The following is a 19,281-nucleotide window of genomic DNA, read 5'->3' on the forward strand; positions in this document are numbered from 1 at the left end:
ACGCGCGGTATTACTTGCAACACAGTATAGAGATATAGTATTGCGTGCATAATTGAACGCATGAAACGAAATGAAATCCCAGGGAAATCGAAATCCCCTCTCCCGGTTTACGAATCGACAAACTTTATCCAGTAGTGTAAAGGACACACGAAAATGGAAATTTCAGTCGAGGGAGAATCGATTTCGAATAATGTAAAGAATTCGTCATTGAGAGATGTGTGTGTTCGTCGATTTCGGAATAACCACAGTATACAGTGAGAATTTCGATGGCACGTTACTTCGTTCGTAGTAACGCGGAGCTTTGTGACATGCCCGACGGCAAATAATTTCGCAACATCTCGAAGCGAGCCAGCGAGCTCACGAGTGACCACAACGCGAAACGCTAAACTGCAAACCAAAACGTTTTATCCCACGGTAGCTCGTTCCGATAACTGTAACATACATATCCCTTCGCTCCTCGTTTACACGTGAATATAGGAATATAGGAGGAATGCACTCTATCTGTCTTTCTCTGTTAAATGCAACTGCCGCTGATGCTTCAAGCATTTCATTTATGTTAAATCAATATTGTATATGCTCATTGCGATATCTATTACGAAATTTAAACATCAGATCTCTTCAGTTCTAATTTGAAACGACCATTTAGATTAAAGATTCAATCTATTATTAATTGATCTACTTTATTGACATTTCTTTATTAATTGCAATACGAGATATTTTATAGTATTAAGTCGCGAGCACAAACTCTCTACATAATGCATAATGCATAAGAAAATTAACCAATCAAAATCCTTCATTTTTTGTTTCTATGAAATAAAGAACATTGATTGGTTGATTTTCTTATGCCTTATGCGTTATGCTTTATGCAAGAATCTGTGTTCCGGTCTTTATTTTTAGTCCTTAGCCGCTTAAGACTTTCTGGAACATCATAACAACTGAAAAAAACTAATCAAAAAATCAAATGATAAAAAACAATTGATCTTCTCCCTTTTTTCTTAGTCTATCTCTCTTTCCACAATAAATATATATTTTTTAATTTTTAAATAACTATCTAAGATTTTCTAAGACGTCATCGAACGTAATCCTAGAACAATCATAGAATCCTACCTTGGAGGCGTGTCCAAAATACAAAGTTAAGGTATAACTCCCGGATTTTGCACGTGAGCAATACGTGTCCAACTGGACACATCCCACAATCTACCGTAGATTGCCTTTATCAGAAACATAAACCATGGCGCGATATCAGGGTCGAACGTAGCCTACTTTGGAGCTGCCTGATATCCCGATCGTCTTACCATCCGCCATGTCCCTTTTTGCAGCGAGAGCGAAACAAAATCGTCTTATCGCCAACTGCAACGGTAGTTTCATCGTGTTACGTGCGGTTCCGAGGTACGCGAACGATCGCGTGTCTCGTGCGATAAATGGAGCCCGCGACGACGCGTCCTTGAGCTTAATCGTTTCGAGCCGCGTGTCGTCAGAGCATACTAATTTTCCAGCAGCCAGACCGCCGCCGCGCGGAAGTACGGAGGCAGTTCGGTCGTGTCCGACGGAATTTATTTGATGGATGAAGAATAAAATACAACTTTTCTCTCAACCAACAAAGATTATAACAAGGAGGCCCAAACAGGCAGTCAACGCCGTCTATGGCTTACCATCGCCTGACTGATAAGTGCACCAATTTTCCAAGCTACGACACGCCACGAAAATAATACGATACACGCGTGCTTGAAGGAGAAATTTGTTTACCGCGCAAACACAATCTGAAGTGCACAATGTGAAGCGCATAAAAAAATAATATCGTAAACAGAGAAAGAGTAGACTAATTAGAAGAGAACTAATTAAAATACTGTGCGAACTGGTTCGTTATATCGCTTACAAGCGAATTGTTTTGAAACAAAAGTGCCACGCTCATATATTCAGTGAAGAAAAGATCCAAGCAAACGTTCAAGAGAATTTACGTAAATCACGCAAACATTATACTTTCGTGAGGAAAGCTCGACAAGAATATTATATACGTATAATATATAGATGTTGATGTCGCCGACTTGATCGTTAATGTCATTTCGTGTCAAAGTATAATAATTCTCCGTGAATAAATTACAAGGTAATGTAAGCAATGCAAACGCCTTTAAAACAAGATGACCAAGAAGAAGCGCCATTTATATATCTTATATATATCGAGTATGAGAAAATATTCGAGTGTGATTGGTCAATTCTTGCAACTACAACCACTTACAACTATACTTACGTAATTATAGAATAGGCCTAACAATTACGATGTATGCACACCTAGGATGCACTGTGTCTGCCTGAATACAGCTAACTTCGAGCGAAAAGGCATTAATGATCGCGAGTATACAAAAGGTCATTATAGTGGCTGTCCGCAAATCTATTAGTATGTATGAAAGGTATGTATTATAGTGGCCGCTATTACATTCTCATTTATCAATCGAAATTATTATACTTATGTAATAATAGTAAATTGGGTTACGATAATGTAAACTCTATCCACTCGCTATCCCATTCGGCAGTGACAAAACTGACGGCTAATTCCGTTGTCGCGAAAGGGTTAACACTGAATTGACCAAATGAGCTTCGAAGCGACTCGGTACTATCGGCAATAAAGTCTCGCCGCGTCGACATTTTTATTTGCCTATGTTGTTACACAGCCAGCCGTTTCACGCGCGTTTGCATTTTAATTTTCACCGGTACCTTCGCGGACACTACGCGCATAGCTAAAACACGATATTTGTAGTGATTGCACTCACTCTGCGAGAAGAACGTGGTCCTTATTCTTGAAAAACATCATAAATTCGCGCGAAAGAGAAAAAGAGAGGAAAAGAGAGAAGAGCTCTTCAGGCGCGAATCATATTGCGTCGCATTATCTTTAAATTAAATTATAACTGCGTTGAATATTTTGCCACTTTATGAAGCTCGCCGCTGGATAAAATAATTTTGCGCGAAATTTTATGTTGCAGAACACATGTCGATACACAGAAATCATCGTTTAAAATTTTTGACGTAAATAAATTTACTTTGATATGAAACGAGAGATAATTGTATCGATTCTCTATACCGAATATAACAAAATATGTAAAGTAAAATGTGCGGCACATTTGGTATGATCAAATTTATGAGCAACGTAATATCGTGTTTTTATTTTTTGCTTAGACATTGATATTGCATATAAATCACTTTCTCATTTAGAACGTTATCATCTCAATTTCTTATTACGGCCATGTTTGCCAACATGACCATCTGGTTTTATGTCGGTATCTTAAAAAAAAGTATTTAAAAAAAATAAAAATTTAACTAGATACATATCTAAAAATAATTTTGATTGAACCATCGAAATAATTATGTAGAACGCTCAAACTAATTGCTAGAATCTTAAAACTTTTCGCAGCATTCTTATCAACGTTTAAGTGCGTTCTACATAATTATTTTTGATAATCCAATAAACTTTCAGATCTGTATGTATATAAATTTTCAGATACTTCAACAAAATCATTCGTTTCATGCAATAAAATTAACGATTATCATAACGTATATGGAAAAGTATATGAGAGAAAATTCGAGTAGCTAATTGAACTGAACTCTTAGTGAACGTTCAAAACGAGGAACGAATGTCAGCGATAGTCAGTCGCGACGTGTTTTGTCACAGCTTCGAACGAAATATCAGCTTCCCCCAGTTACTGCTGGCGGTTTAATGGATAAAACGATTCGTCCGGAACGGTCGGCCGAATCGCGTGAAACCCTGTCACAGATCAATCCGGGTAAAATCTGATTGCAATTAAGAGACGGGCAACACAGGCCGACGATGGGTGCACGTGCCTTTTGATTAAACGCACGCGGCGGGCGTGCGAATTGGAACGGGCGCGAGGCACGATTTTCTGTTCCTATCAATTCGGGAATCGTGAAAGTTACCTCATCTCCACCGCCGCGTCGGTATTGCGGTAGTTTGATAGAACGCGGCTCGATCTGCTCGATTGAATCTTTCTCCGCTCGATGAAGATAGAGATATCATTATTAATTCTCTCTCTAAATCGCGAATCGAATTTACCGCGTATTAGAAAAATAGGAAAAGAGATTAATTTAAATAATTTTAGAAATTTTCCAGCACGGAATTAGCCTGTTGAATCAATATTTATAATTGATATTTGATTAATCATCTTGCAACCAACTTCGACCTTGTCCGTTTTAATAGGTTTTAATTTTTACAATGAGCATTTCTATAATACAATTAAAATTTCTTAAATAATAACAATGACTGGCTCGTATGATACAAAAATAATTAAAGAGAAGTTAACGACCGATAACAAGCAATATTGATAACAATGTAAATTGTTTAAATTAAATAATTTTAATTTTCATATTTTGTTACAATTTCGTATTCTTCCAATATTTATGGAATTGTTCCAAATAAATTAAAATTATTTTATGTAAACAATTCACATCAATATTGCTCATTATTAACCATTGACTTTTCCTAATTACTTTAAACCTCTGGCAATTTTCCGTTAAAGTCCATCGGAGCGTCAGTATACACGTCGGTTTTCAATTCTTCCTGATCAAGAAATCTACGAGGTAAATAGCCCCACGTCGCGTCAGTCGCACGCTCGTTCTACTTACTGGCAAGATGAACGTGCGTCGCTCTTAAGCCCAGGTATTATTAATATCGTATCGTATTGCCGTCCAGTCAGCGGTCGGACGGACGCGTGACGGCAAAAGCGATTGTCGCACGTCCATTGTAAACATGGCTTGCAGTAACGAAAGCGCGACACTTAGTCGGTCCCGCAGAAATGCGGTTAAATGAATGTCGCGAGCACCGCTCCGTCGCCCGTCCGCCATTACAAGTGTGCGCAGCGGTTGGGTATAACATTGACGCTATTTCTTCCGTGCATAATCCACTTTAGCGCGTACAGCGAGACAAAAGCCGACATAAAGTACACGTAGAGTAACATGCCGTCGTCTGCATATCTGCCGCGCGCGCGACGGACGACCGACGACGAAAATGTTTGTGAAAAAGTGCGACGCGCGGTCATTTGGGATCGATTTGTACAAACGAATGGCGTCGGCCTGGCAGGTTTTACGTTGTACTATTATCGGAAGCGGCGGAAAGAACAGATAAACGTTTAATTGGTCACCGCGGCGTTATACCAGTATATCACGATTAATGACAGCGGGTATTTTTCTGAGCGATGCTGAAATACAATATGAATCTTTTCTAATAGGATATCGCGCATTCTACTTAATTATTCATTAATATTTCTATTTTTGACGTTCGATTTAACTTGCCTTTTTATTACCATAATAATTTTTTAATAATGTATAATTATTTTTAATATATGGTTATCATCAAAAATTTACTGGTAGTATATATAGCGATTAAATAGGTTCCTATCATCCATCTTAAGTACCAGATTATAGCAACGCCGGCTCGATAAAGCCGGAAGATGAATCGGATTAGAGTTAAAACTTCACGCCCCGTGGAAAAATACAGCGCTTGGTCATAAGAGTAACTGCTTCCTGGCGACCAGGTGGATTAGTGGAGTAAGCCCAAGCGAGTGGAAGTGAATCAATAAGAAAGTTTTTAATTTAAAGTCCAATTTCTCCCACGATTCTCCGTTTACCCGCCGTATACCAGAAAAGGCTGATTAACTTATACTTGTTGACAAAAAAAAAGAGCCACTACCTGGCTAAATTCGCATCAACGATTTCTTTTCGCAATCTCACACTCATTATTTGGTCGCGAGACTGGATAATATGAAAGTTTGTCTGGATGGGAATCGACCCAGCTCGCGGCTGGCTTTATGTTTACCGCTACTACTTCATCCCATTTCTCGTATCTTTATCTCTTTGTTCCTTCCTCGCTCTCAGTTTCTCTTTTGCTCCTTCAGTCTCTCTCTTTCTCTTTTCCCTTTTCGTCTTTATCGTGCAGACCTTTAGTCCTAGTTATTGTCTTCTCTGCATTTTTAATATCTTTTCTTCTTTTTCCAGTGACCGCGGAGATGTGCTAGCAGATTATTACAACCACAGAGCGCCGCACCTCCTTTCATTATTCGAAGTGTTATTCCGGTATAATTTATCGATAAAAACACCGCTAATCGAGCGATAACCGCGATTTGAAATTCTAAATAGAACATTGTGGAAACGAGAAAATTGCCATTCTTATTGCCGTATTTTTCTATTAATAGCTTAGGTACGTCAAGATAATCTTTCATTTATTTGTTCATTACTTTTATTAATCTGTTTCGCAACTTTTTATCACTGTATTTGTTTTTCAATAGATATAGGAATACTTCAATTGGTATTCTACAAACATAAAAATGTTAAGAAACTAATTGTAACTATATTGCACAAAACTTGCAGATGTATGCAAAGAAGCACCGATAGACATTCCGATCGTTACGTGCCCCGTAAGAAATTCACGTTACGGCAAATATGCGACCCGGCTCTCCTCGATTCTTTGGCGGTTTCGATTTTGCGGGATTCTTCTCTGTGCTCTCTAGCATGCTCGGAGCCGCGAGCGCCGAGTTCTTTTCGGTGCGAGATTAAAGATTCCTGACCTCAATCTCTCGGCAAAGGATTATCCTAGAGATATTACCATCAGTCGACTTTTTCCTCTTTCACTAGCTTTCATACCGCCCTTTCTATGGGTAGAAGATATTCCATCCTCCTCGCATTCGATTCGTGTTTTCGATATTTTTAGTTATCTCTCTTTCTCACATCATCGGTCATATACGATGTTACATCATATATGTATGCAATCACTGACCAACGACGTTATGAAAAATAGGGGAAGTCAGTGTGAAAATCATATATATTCGTATAATAATAGCGAAATATTTTCTTACATGACAGAAAGAGAGAGAAGGCAAAATAAAATATTGTGCAGTAATATATGTAATAAATGAAGTAATATATGAAAATTATTTGTTCTACAATCCGTGATGATGGTGAGTTACAATTTATAGACAAGTCCATGATTTGCATAATCTTTGTCTTTATACCTACATTTATTTTTTTCTATTCATTTTCACAAAAAAAGAGAATATGTGTGTGTGCATGTATATATATATATATATATATATATATATATATATGTATATATAAAAGATAAATAAAGCTGTATATATATATATATATATATATATATATATATCATTATATTTCCTTATATAATATAAAAGCACGCGAACAATGCGTTGCTTTTGCGAAAAAGTAAACCCAATAAACACCATTTTCTGCCGCATTTAATGACATGGAGTAACGAGATTATCGACAGACGTATCAAAAATAATATATGGATATCACATAGATATAACTGTCACAGAATAAGCAATTTTTTTGAAGATACCTCGGTAATAGCGTTAAATTCTATTTTCACGGCAATCAATTTCGACCGAAAAGAAGCGTATTATACTACGAGGTAGAAAATTTCTTGAGCGACATTTAACTTTATCATTTAAATTTCTAAATAATATCAGTCAACCCTCCAGTCACTCGATTATACTCGTGGCTTTATCATGACATCGCGCCTCAGGCTTATATCATAAAATGAACGTAATTGTGGGGATGCTTGGTAAGTCATGAGAATTGCCAATCTCGCCTCTTTCTAATCCATGATTCCGAGTTCGATATGAGAAGCGATAAAAATGAACGGTTTTCATCGATTATTATTATCAAATTTCATTAACATTATTAATCCTAGAATGTTATCGATACGTAAATTTTATGTACAAGTAAGTGAGACATTGTCTTTAGTGGATTTAAACCGCCATGCTAAAAGCTGGAAGTGGAGACAAGCTTTTAAAAATTCTGTCCATTTTGTATATCAGCTTAGACCTGATGTTCAGTATTATATCAAAACGTGGTAAGTAATTTCGAGTTTTAAGCAGATTTGTGTTATTACATATTTTATTTTAAGTGCTAAGATGAAAAATATATACAATTGAACATATTCCATATCATTTCAAGATGGAATTTGATAGTGTGCTTATTTTTTCTTTTTTTTAAGTAAATAATTCAGTTGTACTTGTATTTGTATAAAAGTCTAAATATCATTAAAAATATGAAATACATGAAAAATTTATATTACATTAAGAGTGGCTTATTTCTTTATACGTAAAAAAAGAAAAAATACATATTTTATTACTTAATAACAATGGCATTCTAGTGTTAAATGTTATTCTTGTTACTTGTTAATATCAATTAGGCAATAACATTCAATTTGACGAAATTATAATCACAAATAAATTAAATAGCGAATGAAACGATTGTATCGATAAGTTCAACATTGTAATTTCGTATAGCAAGTACATGGAAGATAAGATAAAGTGTACAATGACCGTCAGTAAATAGCGCTCTCGGCTTAATTGGCATTAATTAATGTTTTGTCGCGTGCGACGGAATGCAACATCCATTAACCAATGTCAAAAGTAAATTCAGGTTGAGGCTGACGGATATCGATTAAGGGCCGATAAGACAGTTTCATATTACGTAAGTTCATGTAATGGATGATTAATGAAACGACGCTGCACGGCTACTATGGGAGCGGCATTAACGGATCTTTCCAAAAATCAGACTCGCGTGTCGGTCGACCATTTTGATATTAATAACCAGGTAATCTCTATAGCAATTATTTGTTGTCTTGCATATGTAGATCTGACAAAGTCCTCATCTCTTTAGCGAGCAAAAGCAGTTAATTAGGCTCCAGATAAGGATTACGACATGATCATCATTTAGAGAACTCGTAAGAAAAATAGATCTCGTAATACTGGTGACAATTACGAAGTTGTTCGCGAAGCCTCTGTTTCGGTGTAACAATGAATTTATCACACAGCGTAATGTTGACGAATGCTCGAACGTCATTTTCTTTGACACGCCCGCGTGAGATATTTCCTGGCGGTAGCACGTTACTCGTCGGCAGCGACACCAGCATAATTGGCGACTTGTATTACAGCAACGTTACAGCATACGATTCACTGTATCCGCCCTTCCCGGCCCGGTAGACACGGTATGCCGACAATTCCGACGTCTGCGCAGGAACGCCGAAATGGCCCATTCGCAGCCCCGCGTATTTGGGTCACGTTGACACACAAGATTCTCAGATATTAGGATCGTTGGCCCCCTACTGGGTATCTCAGCTAAATGAGGAGCTCCTTGCTCAGGTCTAATCAAAAAACGATGATTTCTAATAGTCGGCTCCTCCTCGTAAATGTAACTCTCGATAATCGGCGAAATAAAAACGCAAAAATGCAACTTTTGCTCTTACCAAGCCAAGATAATGCTAATTTTATTGATCTTTCAATTAACTATCAGGAGCTGACGCCAAAATCTCTGTAACACTGTTACTGATGCTGAGTCTGTAAGACTCATTTATGTTAATTAAAAGAATTAATCTCACTAATTAATTTCAAGGAACCAAAATGGCATGACTCGTATAAAAAAGAATATTTGTATTTAAGTATATTTTAATAAGAAAAATAAAAATTTGCAAATGTAACATAAAGAAATTTGAATTGTTTGACACTTTTGAGATTTGCGATTGAGGCCTGATTACCAAACGGCTGAAATTATTATGTTTAATAATACTTACTAACTATTTAAAAAAATAAAATTGTTATTGATCGTATTAATCTTACATTTGATTATTAATTATTTCACTCAATATTTCCTAGCTTCTATATCAGATTCTTTTTTTTTTCAGTGTACTTTCACGTTGATGATTTATCTGCTTACGCCCAGTCTTATGCCGTTTAATTATTCTCAAAAGACATATCGTAATTTCCGCCGAGCGTTCGATTAAAAAGCCACGATGAAAAACAGATTAGAACATGAACGGGGAACAGATTGCTCGCGGACACGATTGTGATTGCTTTCCGCAGAACGAACGACAGATGTTATCTATATCTATTCGTCGCAAACACGAGTCCAGACACGTAACGCGATCGCGCGAGCTGTCCTCAAAACCGAGTTGTAGAAACTCTCTCACGTAGCCGTGGCGGTTTAGAACGGTAGTTGGTTTTAGCGATCAGCCCGCGATGCGGTCTGGGATATATAGTGTAACGGGCTCGTTCGCGCGAGCTCCCACTTCCGGTAAGTTTGACCAATCGCCGTGGCTGGCTTCGGCCGCGCCACAATTTCCGACCGCAGGCAAGGCGAGGAAAACGCCTTTCCCGGAGTTTCCTCTCCCTTGCGGGTTCACCGGTTAATGCAGGTGCGCCGAGATACGGCGGGATAGTACGGACACGACGGTGTAGAACGTAGGTAGGTGTATCTCTCGTGGAAGAAGTACGTGCGCCGCCAGAAAGGTAGCTCCGGGGCACAGCTGTGAGCGGCTACCGCCACCGCCCTCTCGGTCTAAATTACGGGGCTGGGTGGTAAGTGGCGGAAAGTGTAACACCGGCTCAAAGCTTAAAGTAAACTTTAGTTTTCATGGCCGCGCATTTGTCTGACGCATAATTCGGAGTTCATTCCGCGCGAAATCCCACCGTATTTCCGCACGGGATCTGCTCCCTATCTCTCTCTCTCTCTCTCTCTCCATCGATTACTTTCTTTGCTTGTTATTCCATAGCCTTCTCCTTAGCAATATTCATATGTTATTGTCCACAAAAGCATCCCCGTTTGGCTTATCATTTGCTCGGCTTAGTGTCGTCGGTCAACTGTGCGAGAACGCGATTAATGCTTCAATTCCCAATGCGATATGCAGATAATCGAAACTTACATAAGCATGGATACTGCCGGGTCTCCGGACATCACGGTCGATCGCGTACGTAGATGTTATCATGCACGATAGGACAATGCACGTCTAAGTGATCTTTGTACAGCGGATAGCTTTGCAAGGGAGATTAATAAGACGATGGACCCATGCGAATTTCAAGCACGTACGCGGAGATTGCAATAAACTTTTTATTATTTTATCATTACAACGGAATGAAATGGCAAATGTTCGAAAGTGTGTCACGATTGTGTATCCCGCGAGTGTCTCGCGTGTGTCGTATGTTTACCTGGCTCTTGGTTTGGTCGGACATACGTCGCGATACATTTCACATTCTCGAGCGGAGGAGTCGAAATGAGAAAAGTTTTTGCAGCGTAATAAGCGACGGCCAGATCTAAAGCTTCCTTTTTCTTGCGCCTCACTAGCTCTTGATCCGGGAGCTGTCGGCGGGATTAACGCTCCAAAATGGCACGATATAGAGCATGAGAAATAATAAAAAGTATAAAAAGAATCATCGGGATTCGAAGAACAGCCAAGAAGAGGGAGAATAAAACGGATAGGGCTTGAAACTCTTTAATGACGCTTCGTAACACCCGGCCAGCTACATGACAAAATTTTCGTTTCATATTGGCGCCCTCATTTCATGTCGCAATCTGCTGTACTCTTCGTAGAACGATAGAAACTTTGAAAACCAGTAACCGGTATTGGTTCCCGAAAGAAATTTCTTGTAAAAGGATGTCACGCGAAAATAACGGTTTTTGTTCTGAAGTATTTAAAAATTTAGTTAGATGTAGATCTGAAAATAAATAAAACAAAATAAATTTTGTTGGATCAAAATAATTATGTAAGACGTTCAAGTTGGTTTACCAGAATGTCAAAATGTTTTGCAGCATTATTTGTCATACTTGAATCTCCTACGTAATTATTTCGATGCAACAAAATTATTTTCAGATTTTCTATCTAAATTTAAATAAAAAGATACTTCAGCAAAATCATTCTTCCATTGCACATACACTAATGTATGTAACATTTTTGCTAATTTTCCTATTTCTTAATTTCTTCCTTCTCCTCTTTTCTTTCTTTTTTTTTATTTAATCTGTATAATAGGAGGCTCTTGTTTTAATCTGTATTTGACTTCCGGACTGAACACAAATTCTGAGTCGACGTGTTTGCAATTTTTGTTAATTAAGTACATTCCAATTGTTTACGAATTATATCTTATCGTCTCGTAAATATATTATTAACGCATTAACAATCACGCAGACTCACATAGACAATTTACTTATATTTGATTTTTCTTATTTCATAATTTATTTATTTGTAAATAAAAATAAGAGAGAATAGCATGATATCTATACGATATTTATTAAATTAATCAATTCAGTACTTCTCTAAAAAGTTTGTGCTTTTTGAAGCATCATAGAATCATGTAGAATCAGAATAATTGGGAATCGAAGATTGAAAACCCACATATATAGTACCACCAATTGATGCTCGCGCCATCAAAGGCCAAACTTCATTCGAGAATGGGCCCCGTTCAAAACTAGTAATCAAAATCTCACGAGTTATCTAATTAATCCGTTCACGGTGTTCCATCCTAACGTGATTCCCGCACGTGAATCGGTGACTCATCCGCTTACATTGATTCCGTCTGTACGGAAATAAAGAGTCACGACAGCAGATGAGATGAGAGAGAAAAGATAAGGTAGGTCGCGAGGTAACTATCCGTATACTATATATTCTCGGAACATTTACCATCAGGATTTCCCCAGGTGGCTGCTGTCACGTGCCACTAGGACACGTGCCAGGCGTACGTCCGAAAGGGCTAAGAGCCTCCTCGCGCCCACCCATTTTCCTCATCCGCTCCAATCTCTCGCTTTTTTTTCTCCATTTCCCTCTCTCTCTCTCTCTCTCTCTTTCTCTCCAAGGCAGAGATCCCGCAGGAGAAAAATGGTGGAGACAGAAGGCTGTGCGAACCGTGCCGCCAGTAGGGCTCTGTTCGCGAGTTAAAGGGAGAGTAGGGTTCAAGCCACTTTGCACACTTTACACTCTGTGTCCACGTTCATTTCACATCCGCTCTTCGTATCGCGAGCAGCGCGAGCCACGCGTTACATTTCTCTGTTCTCTGACTTGGCGCCGGACGCTCGTATAACGTCGGATTAACGAGTAAACCGAGATTAACAACCAAGTCCCTGAAAATTTATGCGCCACTCGAGTCACCAGCGTTTTCTTTAACGTATAAATCAGCTGCCGGTGCGCCTTACCGTAATTTCGTAAAAACGTCGCATGTCGATATCCCTGATTACCGTTCAGATTAAACGATGCGATACTGAAATGCGTTAAAAAGCCGCAAATGGCGGAGAATGCGAAAGCGCCTGGATCTCGCGGAAACGACAGACGGCGACGTCGAGTATCGCAAAGGTAACTAACATTAATATGCGAATATGTATTCGAGCCGCGAGTTCGAAATTCATAAACTTCACGCATGATGGAAGTTCGATAATTCCATTCGCGTTGATTCCTATCGACAATCAACGTAAATTTAGATGCGCGCGCGATTAAATGAATGCAAGGGAAAGCAGGAAGAGAAAAAAAGGAGTCTGGGAATCGACTATCGGATACGAACCAGATGTGAAATTTCTACAATATCCCGCAGCGCCACGTTTCACCCGCATCTTCCCTATGCGGAGAGATTTTAATTAATTCTATCTTTGCTCTTGCCCGGCCAATATTTAGTTAGTAAAATCAAAAGGAATAAATATATCAAAATATTCCATGTCCACCGGAATAAAAGAGATTTGCCCAATAAGATACCGTTAATAATGAACGCGTGCCCGTTTGCTGAATATGTAACGTATATTTTTTATCTAGTCTGTTTAGAAAAGAAATTATTAATATTTAACACGTTCTATACCGGGCCAATTTTAAGTGATTTGACCATCATGCTGCGTAGATTCCTGATGACTCACGGTACTTTGGTTTACGTTTGTTAAATAACATGCACTTCATAATAATTACAAAATTATCAAAATTATTGTTATAAAGAAAAAGGTTCAGTGTACCAATTGCATCATATATTATGTTTCCACCAAATATTATAATGTAAAAATTATTTTATAATGTTTATTTTTATAGTCAAACGATCTGAACGAAAAGTTGGGTCATGCGACACGGAATATGTTAAGTAATATGCGTGCACGCACGTATGTATATGTAATTATAGCATTCCACGTTAATTATCTTAAAAACCTTGCTCCAAAAAAGGGATATAAAAGAACAGCTCAGAAGTCTTAAAGTTCATTTTATTTCTACATTTCTCTAACTCTCTAATAAGAATATAATAATGTACAAATTGAACTTTATACATACTATTAAAAAAATATAATTACAAAACTAAAAAAAATTTTCAGAGTATTCTAAGAACCACACCCATACTTTAAGGTTGAGTTATCACTAAGATATATTATCATTATTATTATTTTTAAACCTCCGCGTGCACAGGTAAATTTATAGACCCTGCCGATGCATCGGGCGGTGGTGACTATGCGAGGGGCGCGTCTCACGTCAGGAAGAATCGTGAAAAGGAAAATCTGCGAAACGCCAGGCAGCCATCCGTCCGGTAAATTTACGGGCGGCGTCGAGAGCGCGCACTCGAGGCGAAGTCCGCCAGAAAAATGGCAGGTAAATGGAAACGGGGGATGGAGGAGGGCGAAAGATTGTTCACGACGGATAGAAAAAGTGACCCGTCTCCCCAGCGCCGACAACCACCTACGTCTCCCTTTCGCGCGCGCGAGCAACTCGTTTCTCCCAATCCTCCTTTGTCACATTCGCCGGGGGTGAGTATTCATATCCCTTCCGTCGCCACGATACTGGATTGAAGAATCGGGACACTTTTCAAACTACAATGTAATTCCGCTTTTCTCTCACGAAGCAACACACTGAAAAAAAAGTCTGGTATTAGCTATTAAACATATTTTGTTTAGAGTAATTGGTGCGATATATTTAGTAAATATTAACAATCCTTCGGTATACAATAATTGGAAAAGTAAGATAATATTTACAAAAATTAAATTAATGTTTAATTAATTTCGGTTATGTTGATCAAACATTTGACTGATGTTATTTCATCAAAACTTCAATAACTACCGTCTAGACTTGATGATTATAATAGACATTTTTTTCAGAGTATACACACAATAATCGAGAAGTCGGAAACTACCATATTTTTTCTACATGTATTCTTCATGTGTGTGTGTGTGTACTCGTGATTTGAAGTATTTCCGATATTTGTAGTAGAATATATGCTCGAGAATTAATGCTTTCGAAATGTAATCATCGCGATTTAACGGGAAGAAATTAAACGGCAACATAAGCAAGACAAATTATGCAAATGAAACGCAAGAATCGTAATTGCGTTTATTAGCAGAAACGAAAGCGATTTATAAGAGAATGCCAAGTAGTATCTCGTCGGCGAAACGCGACGCCTTTCTTTCTTAGCCGGCGCGTCTCTTTCGATTTTCTGCTCTTTCCTGCTCCATCTGTTTCCTACGTATTCGTCCCGCGTATCCATTCCGCTGCCATGCTGAGAGTACTTCGTTTTATGCTTCTCAAACTCACGGAACCCCAAGTGAAAGCTGTCAGATTAAGAGTATTCGAGTGAACCCTCGTCGACACAAAGACTCCATGCACGACTCCCTCCCCTTTTAGTTCTTTGCACTCGCCCCTTATAATTCAAGGGATTCAAATGAGTATAAGCATTGGGTGTCATAATTGGGAGTGTTACGACAGGCGCTATACTATCATTACTGTCAAGATCCATTCGTTGAATTAAAGAGCTTTTGTACGATTCTCCGCGTGTTCTTGAGATGATTTCTATAGAATTATTTATTCTGTAAGAGGATATAATTTCAAGATATAACTCTCGCTTGAGAGAAATCTTGTTGGAATCTCCGTTAATTTTACGCGATAAACGAACATTGTTTTACAGGAAATGATTGTTTCAAAATGGATAATAGTAATGAATAAGTTTTCTCTTTACGTAGCGGCCTATTAGATATTTTACATCAACACATTCCAATAGTTCTCATAGTTCTCTTAAACTATGTTCCCCAGCTTTATCCGTTCTCGTGATCTACCGCACACAAATTGGAGTCAGAAACTACTTTCCCGAGATCGCTTCCCTTATTGTGCACGGACGAGACTCTTAAAAATGCTCTTTGAAAATTTGCGGGGCACGAGAGAGAGCCTGGCGATGAAATTAATTCGGAGTACGTTGTTTGGTGAGTCTCGGCGAGACTTTCTTCAGAATAGTTTACGAACGTGTGTTCAACCCTTTGTAAGCCTTTAAACGGATATCACAGTACGCCCGCGTAATTAGATTATTTATCGCGGTTGACCGTATTATTTCGCAAAGACATTTTCCTCCATGGAGTTTGCGAAGACAAACTCAGTGTACGACTCTGCCGAGAGAGCTTTTAACGATTATTAAGAGCCCACGTTCGCGTCTTCTTGTTTTCTCACCTCTTATCGACGTGATTGTCCCACTTCGTCGCAACAAACATAAAAGAAGAGAGTGACAAAACAAGGGATTCCTAACGGTAAGCACTTAGTAAATAACTATCGTTCAGCAAATTTCGCCTTTTCGAATGCAGCTTTGAAGATATTAATATGTAAATGATTTAATACGATATTATCGAATATCGTAACTTTAATAACAAAAAAAAAATGGATGGTGTGATTTTCACCTCGTTGCGTGTTATATTATTTCATGAATATTTCATCAAGCCATGTGCCTGTAACGTTGCATCATCAATTATTTCTCTTTTGAGCGAGGTAACGCGAACGTAAAAATAACTGATTAACGATACCAATTAGATGCGATAGTCAAGCAATATTATACTCAAACAATATTCGATTGTTAAAGTTTCTCATTGTGATTTTATAATACATAATAATTTTATTCAAACGTTATTATTCGCGCATTGCGAGAAAGTCGATGAGTCATTGCTTCAAACAAGCTCCTTTCTTCCGTGTGAATCTTGTCGAAAGAAATTCGCTGAAAGAAGTCAATAACAGGTCATCACGTAGCGAGTATAAGTAATCGTGTCATCGCGTCTTTTATCCGAAATTGCGACATCTTCTCGGAAAATGTGAAATTTTATTCCCGGAGGCAAAAAGTCCCTCACGCGCCGTCCTATGAATCACGACAGCGCGAGAAAGGAGAGTCCGATGACGCAAACTTTTAAACTGCCAACGTCCCGTTTGCACCATCGTCCGTCCGTTGACAAGTCGGGGAAAGTCCACGGACTCTTCTCCCATGGGATAAAGTTATCGGCGGACCGACGATGAGAGAAGTGGTAGCGGCCGCCGCGATGAAAGGCGATAAATAAGGCTCGATTGGATTCCTGCTAGCGGTCCTGAAACTTTCGCCGCGCGACGAGGTAGCCCTTTAACTCTCCCGTGTTATCCGTGTTGCGCTCACCGACTCTCCCTAACTATCCATGACTCCCCCTTCCGTCCATTCTGCCGCTAACTACCGGGCTAACTGGATTAACCGACCTCTCCTCAGGCGGAAACGAGACCGCACTTCGCCGTCGCGGTATGACTCGACGCTTATCCGTATCACTAGGCCGCTTACAATAACGATTATTTCTCGGACATGAATATCCAATCGACTTCATATTTTAAGCCTTTCAATGCAAAAAACGATTACAGCCGAGTACAAAAGTGATCCACAAGTTTTGTGTGTATGTGTGTTTGTGTGTATGTGTGTAAAGGATAATTATAGAATTGCGTTCAGAATTTATGATACCTTTTATGTATTTATTTCAGATCAGATTTTCATTGAAATTTTCTATAAATGATATTCGACATGCTTTCCATTTTAACACAAATTTTACATTTTCATAGCAGGGAATTATATACATTTTTGAAAAATTCCAGTTCTCGTAAATAAAAATAAATTGCTTTATCCCCATTAGAATTGATTTGCGACCTACGTCGTTTAGACATTTTTGTATTATTTTATTTTTGTACTACACTGCTCTTAAATTTTTCATCTCTTTTAAAATTACTTTTTAAATAAATAGTGTATAAAGATATGATACGCAAAGTAAATAACGAAAAATAAGACAAAATAAAAGATAATAAAATAATAAGAAATATTTGTACGATAAATAATATATAAAAACTGTTATATTTTTATGTTTTTAAAAAATTTATTTTTATTTTTATCATTTTCAAAAGTAAAAAAAATTGAATGATGGAAAAGAACATTGATATAGAAAGACCGGCCATAGAAAGAGTTTTTATCGCAAAAATATCATAAAAGTGATTCATCAAATTCATATTTTTAAAAATATGAAAAGTTGTGTTGCACTATTCAAGTGTAATATCAAAGATATAATATAAGAGAGAGAAGAGAAGAACAAAATTATTCCTCACAAGATTCTTACTCTTTGAAGTTTAATACAGCAGGTTATTTAGAATTACGAAACACGACAGTCGAGCGCTCTGATGCGAAAGTGATGGCTAAGTATGCACTCATTATTTCGCAAAGAAAGTCTATAATTTCGTCATTATGAGAAAGAACAGAAGCGTTCAAGTTTATAAAAATGCAAGCGCTGCGACATCCCCCCATTTCCATAATATACTACCGCATCAGCAATGAAGATACTTGTGCGGTTAAAAACGAAAGAAAAAAATTGTAAAAATTCGAATAATTGAATTTTTCATTCTTACAGACGAATGAATATGCGTTGCAGTTCTCTGTATTAAGTCTTATATATCATTGGCATCTCATTAAAAATAAAACATATCTTTCATTCAAATTTACTGTATAATCTATCTCTTCAGATATTAACGCATTACATATTTAAATAAAATGAACCTTAATGGAGTCAAAAACTTCTAAAGAGTGATTTTTAAAAAGATATTCAAACGATGTCTGAATATATTTTTCCAAGTGAAAGCGTCCATAATATAGTCAGGTCGATCATTCCATTCTGGCGAGCAGGTTCTCTTTAGTGAAGGATTATGACTTTTTATGCGTTGCGAGTCTCTCTTTATACTCTCGTTGCAGACTCTTCGGAGCCACTATGAATAGCGCTATTCGAAGACCCGCCAATGCAACGACCTTGAGTCCTTGAAAACGAGCGTAAGAGACGTCAGGCCTCGATGGTCCGAGTTTCCATTTATCTCGAGCGTCCATTCCCGAAGGAGCCGTCAACGTCAGAAAGATATTCCTCGAATTATAGTCGCAGGCCCTTATAGAGGCAGAGGATTGACCGCAGCCGGAATCCCAGTATAGAACTCGATCAAATATAAAACGCGAATCCTGGCTTACCGCTCGTCCTATTCTTCAATATTGGAGTCAATCCTAGTTTACAGTCGCCGTATATGTCGCGATAGATCGGGGGGGGGGGGTGGTGGGAGAAGGAATCCGCAATGCGATACATACATATTTCAGAAGGAACCCTCTGATCAGAGTAAAAGAGTAGGAGGTGACACGGCGATGCGACACACCCATGGAAGGCAACGGCGGATAACGTCGTTTCTTC

The 19,281-nt window shown here is 38.2% G+C and overlaps 1 protein-coding gene and 1 long non-coding RNA gene across 9 annotated transcripts in view; one reads left to right on the top strand and one right to left on the bottom strand.

Moving 5' to 3' along the window:
- The window catches only part of LOC105150813 (synaptogenesis protein syg-1), a 444,748-nt gene that overhangs the window by 235,791 nt on the left and 189,676 nt on the right, over window positions 1-19,281 (bottom strand). The window lies entirely within an intron of this gene.
- Window positions 1-19,281, top strand: part of LOC147908662 (uncharacterized) — a 165,084-nt gene that overhangs the window by 132,948 nt on the left and 12,855 nt on the right. The gene's annotated exons all lie outside the window — the stretch shown is intronic.

Source organism: Acromyrmex echinatior, chromosome 8, assembly GCF_024713525.1.
Source record: "Acromyrmex echinatior isolate Ae372 chromosome 8, ASM2471352v2, whole genome shotgun sequence".
NCBI classification, from domain to species: Eukaryota; Metazoa; Arthropoda; class Insecta; order Hymenoptera; family Formicidae; genus Acromyrmex; species Acromyrmex echinatior.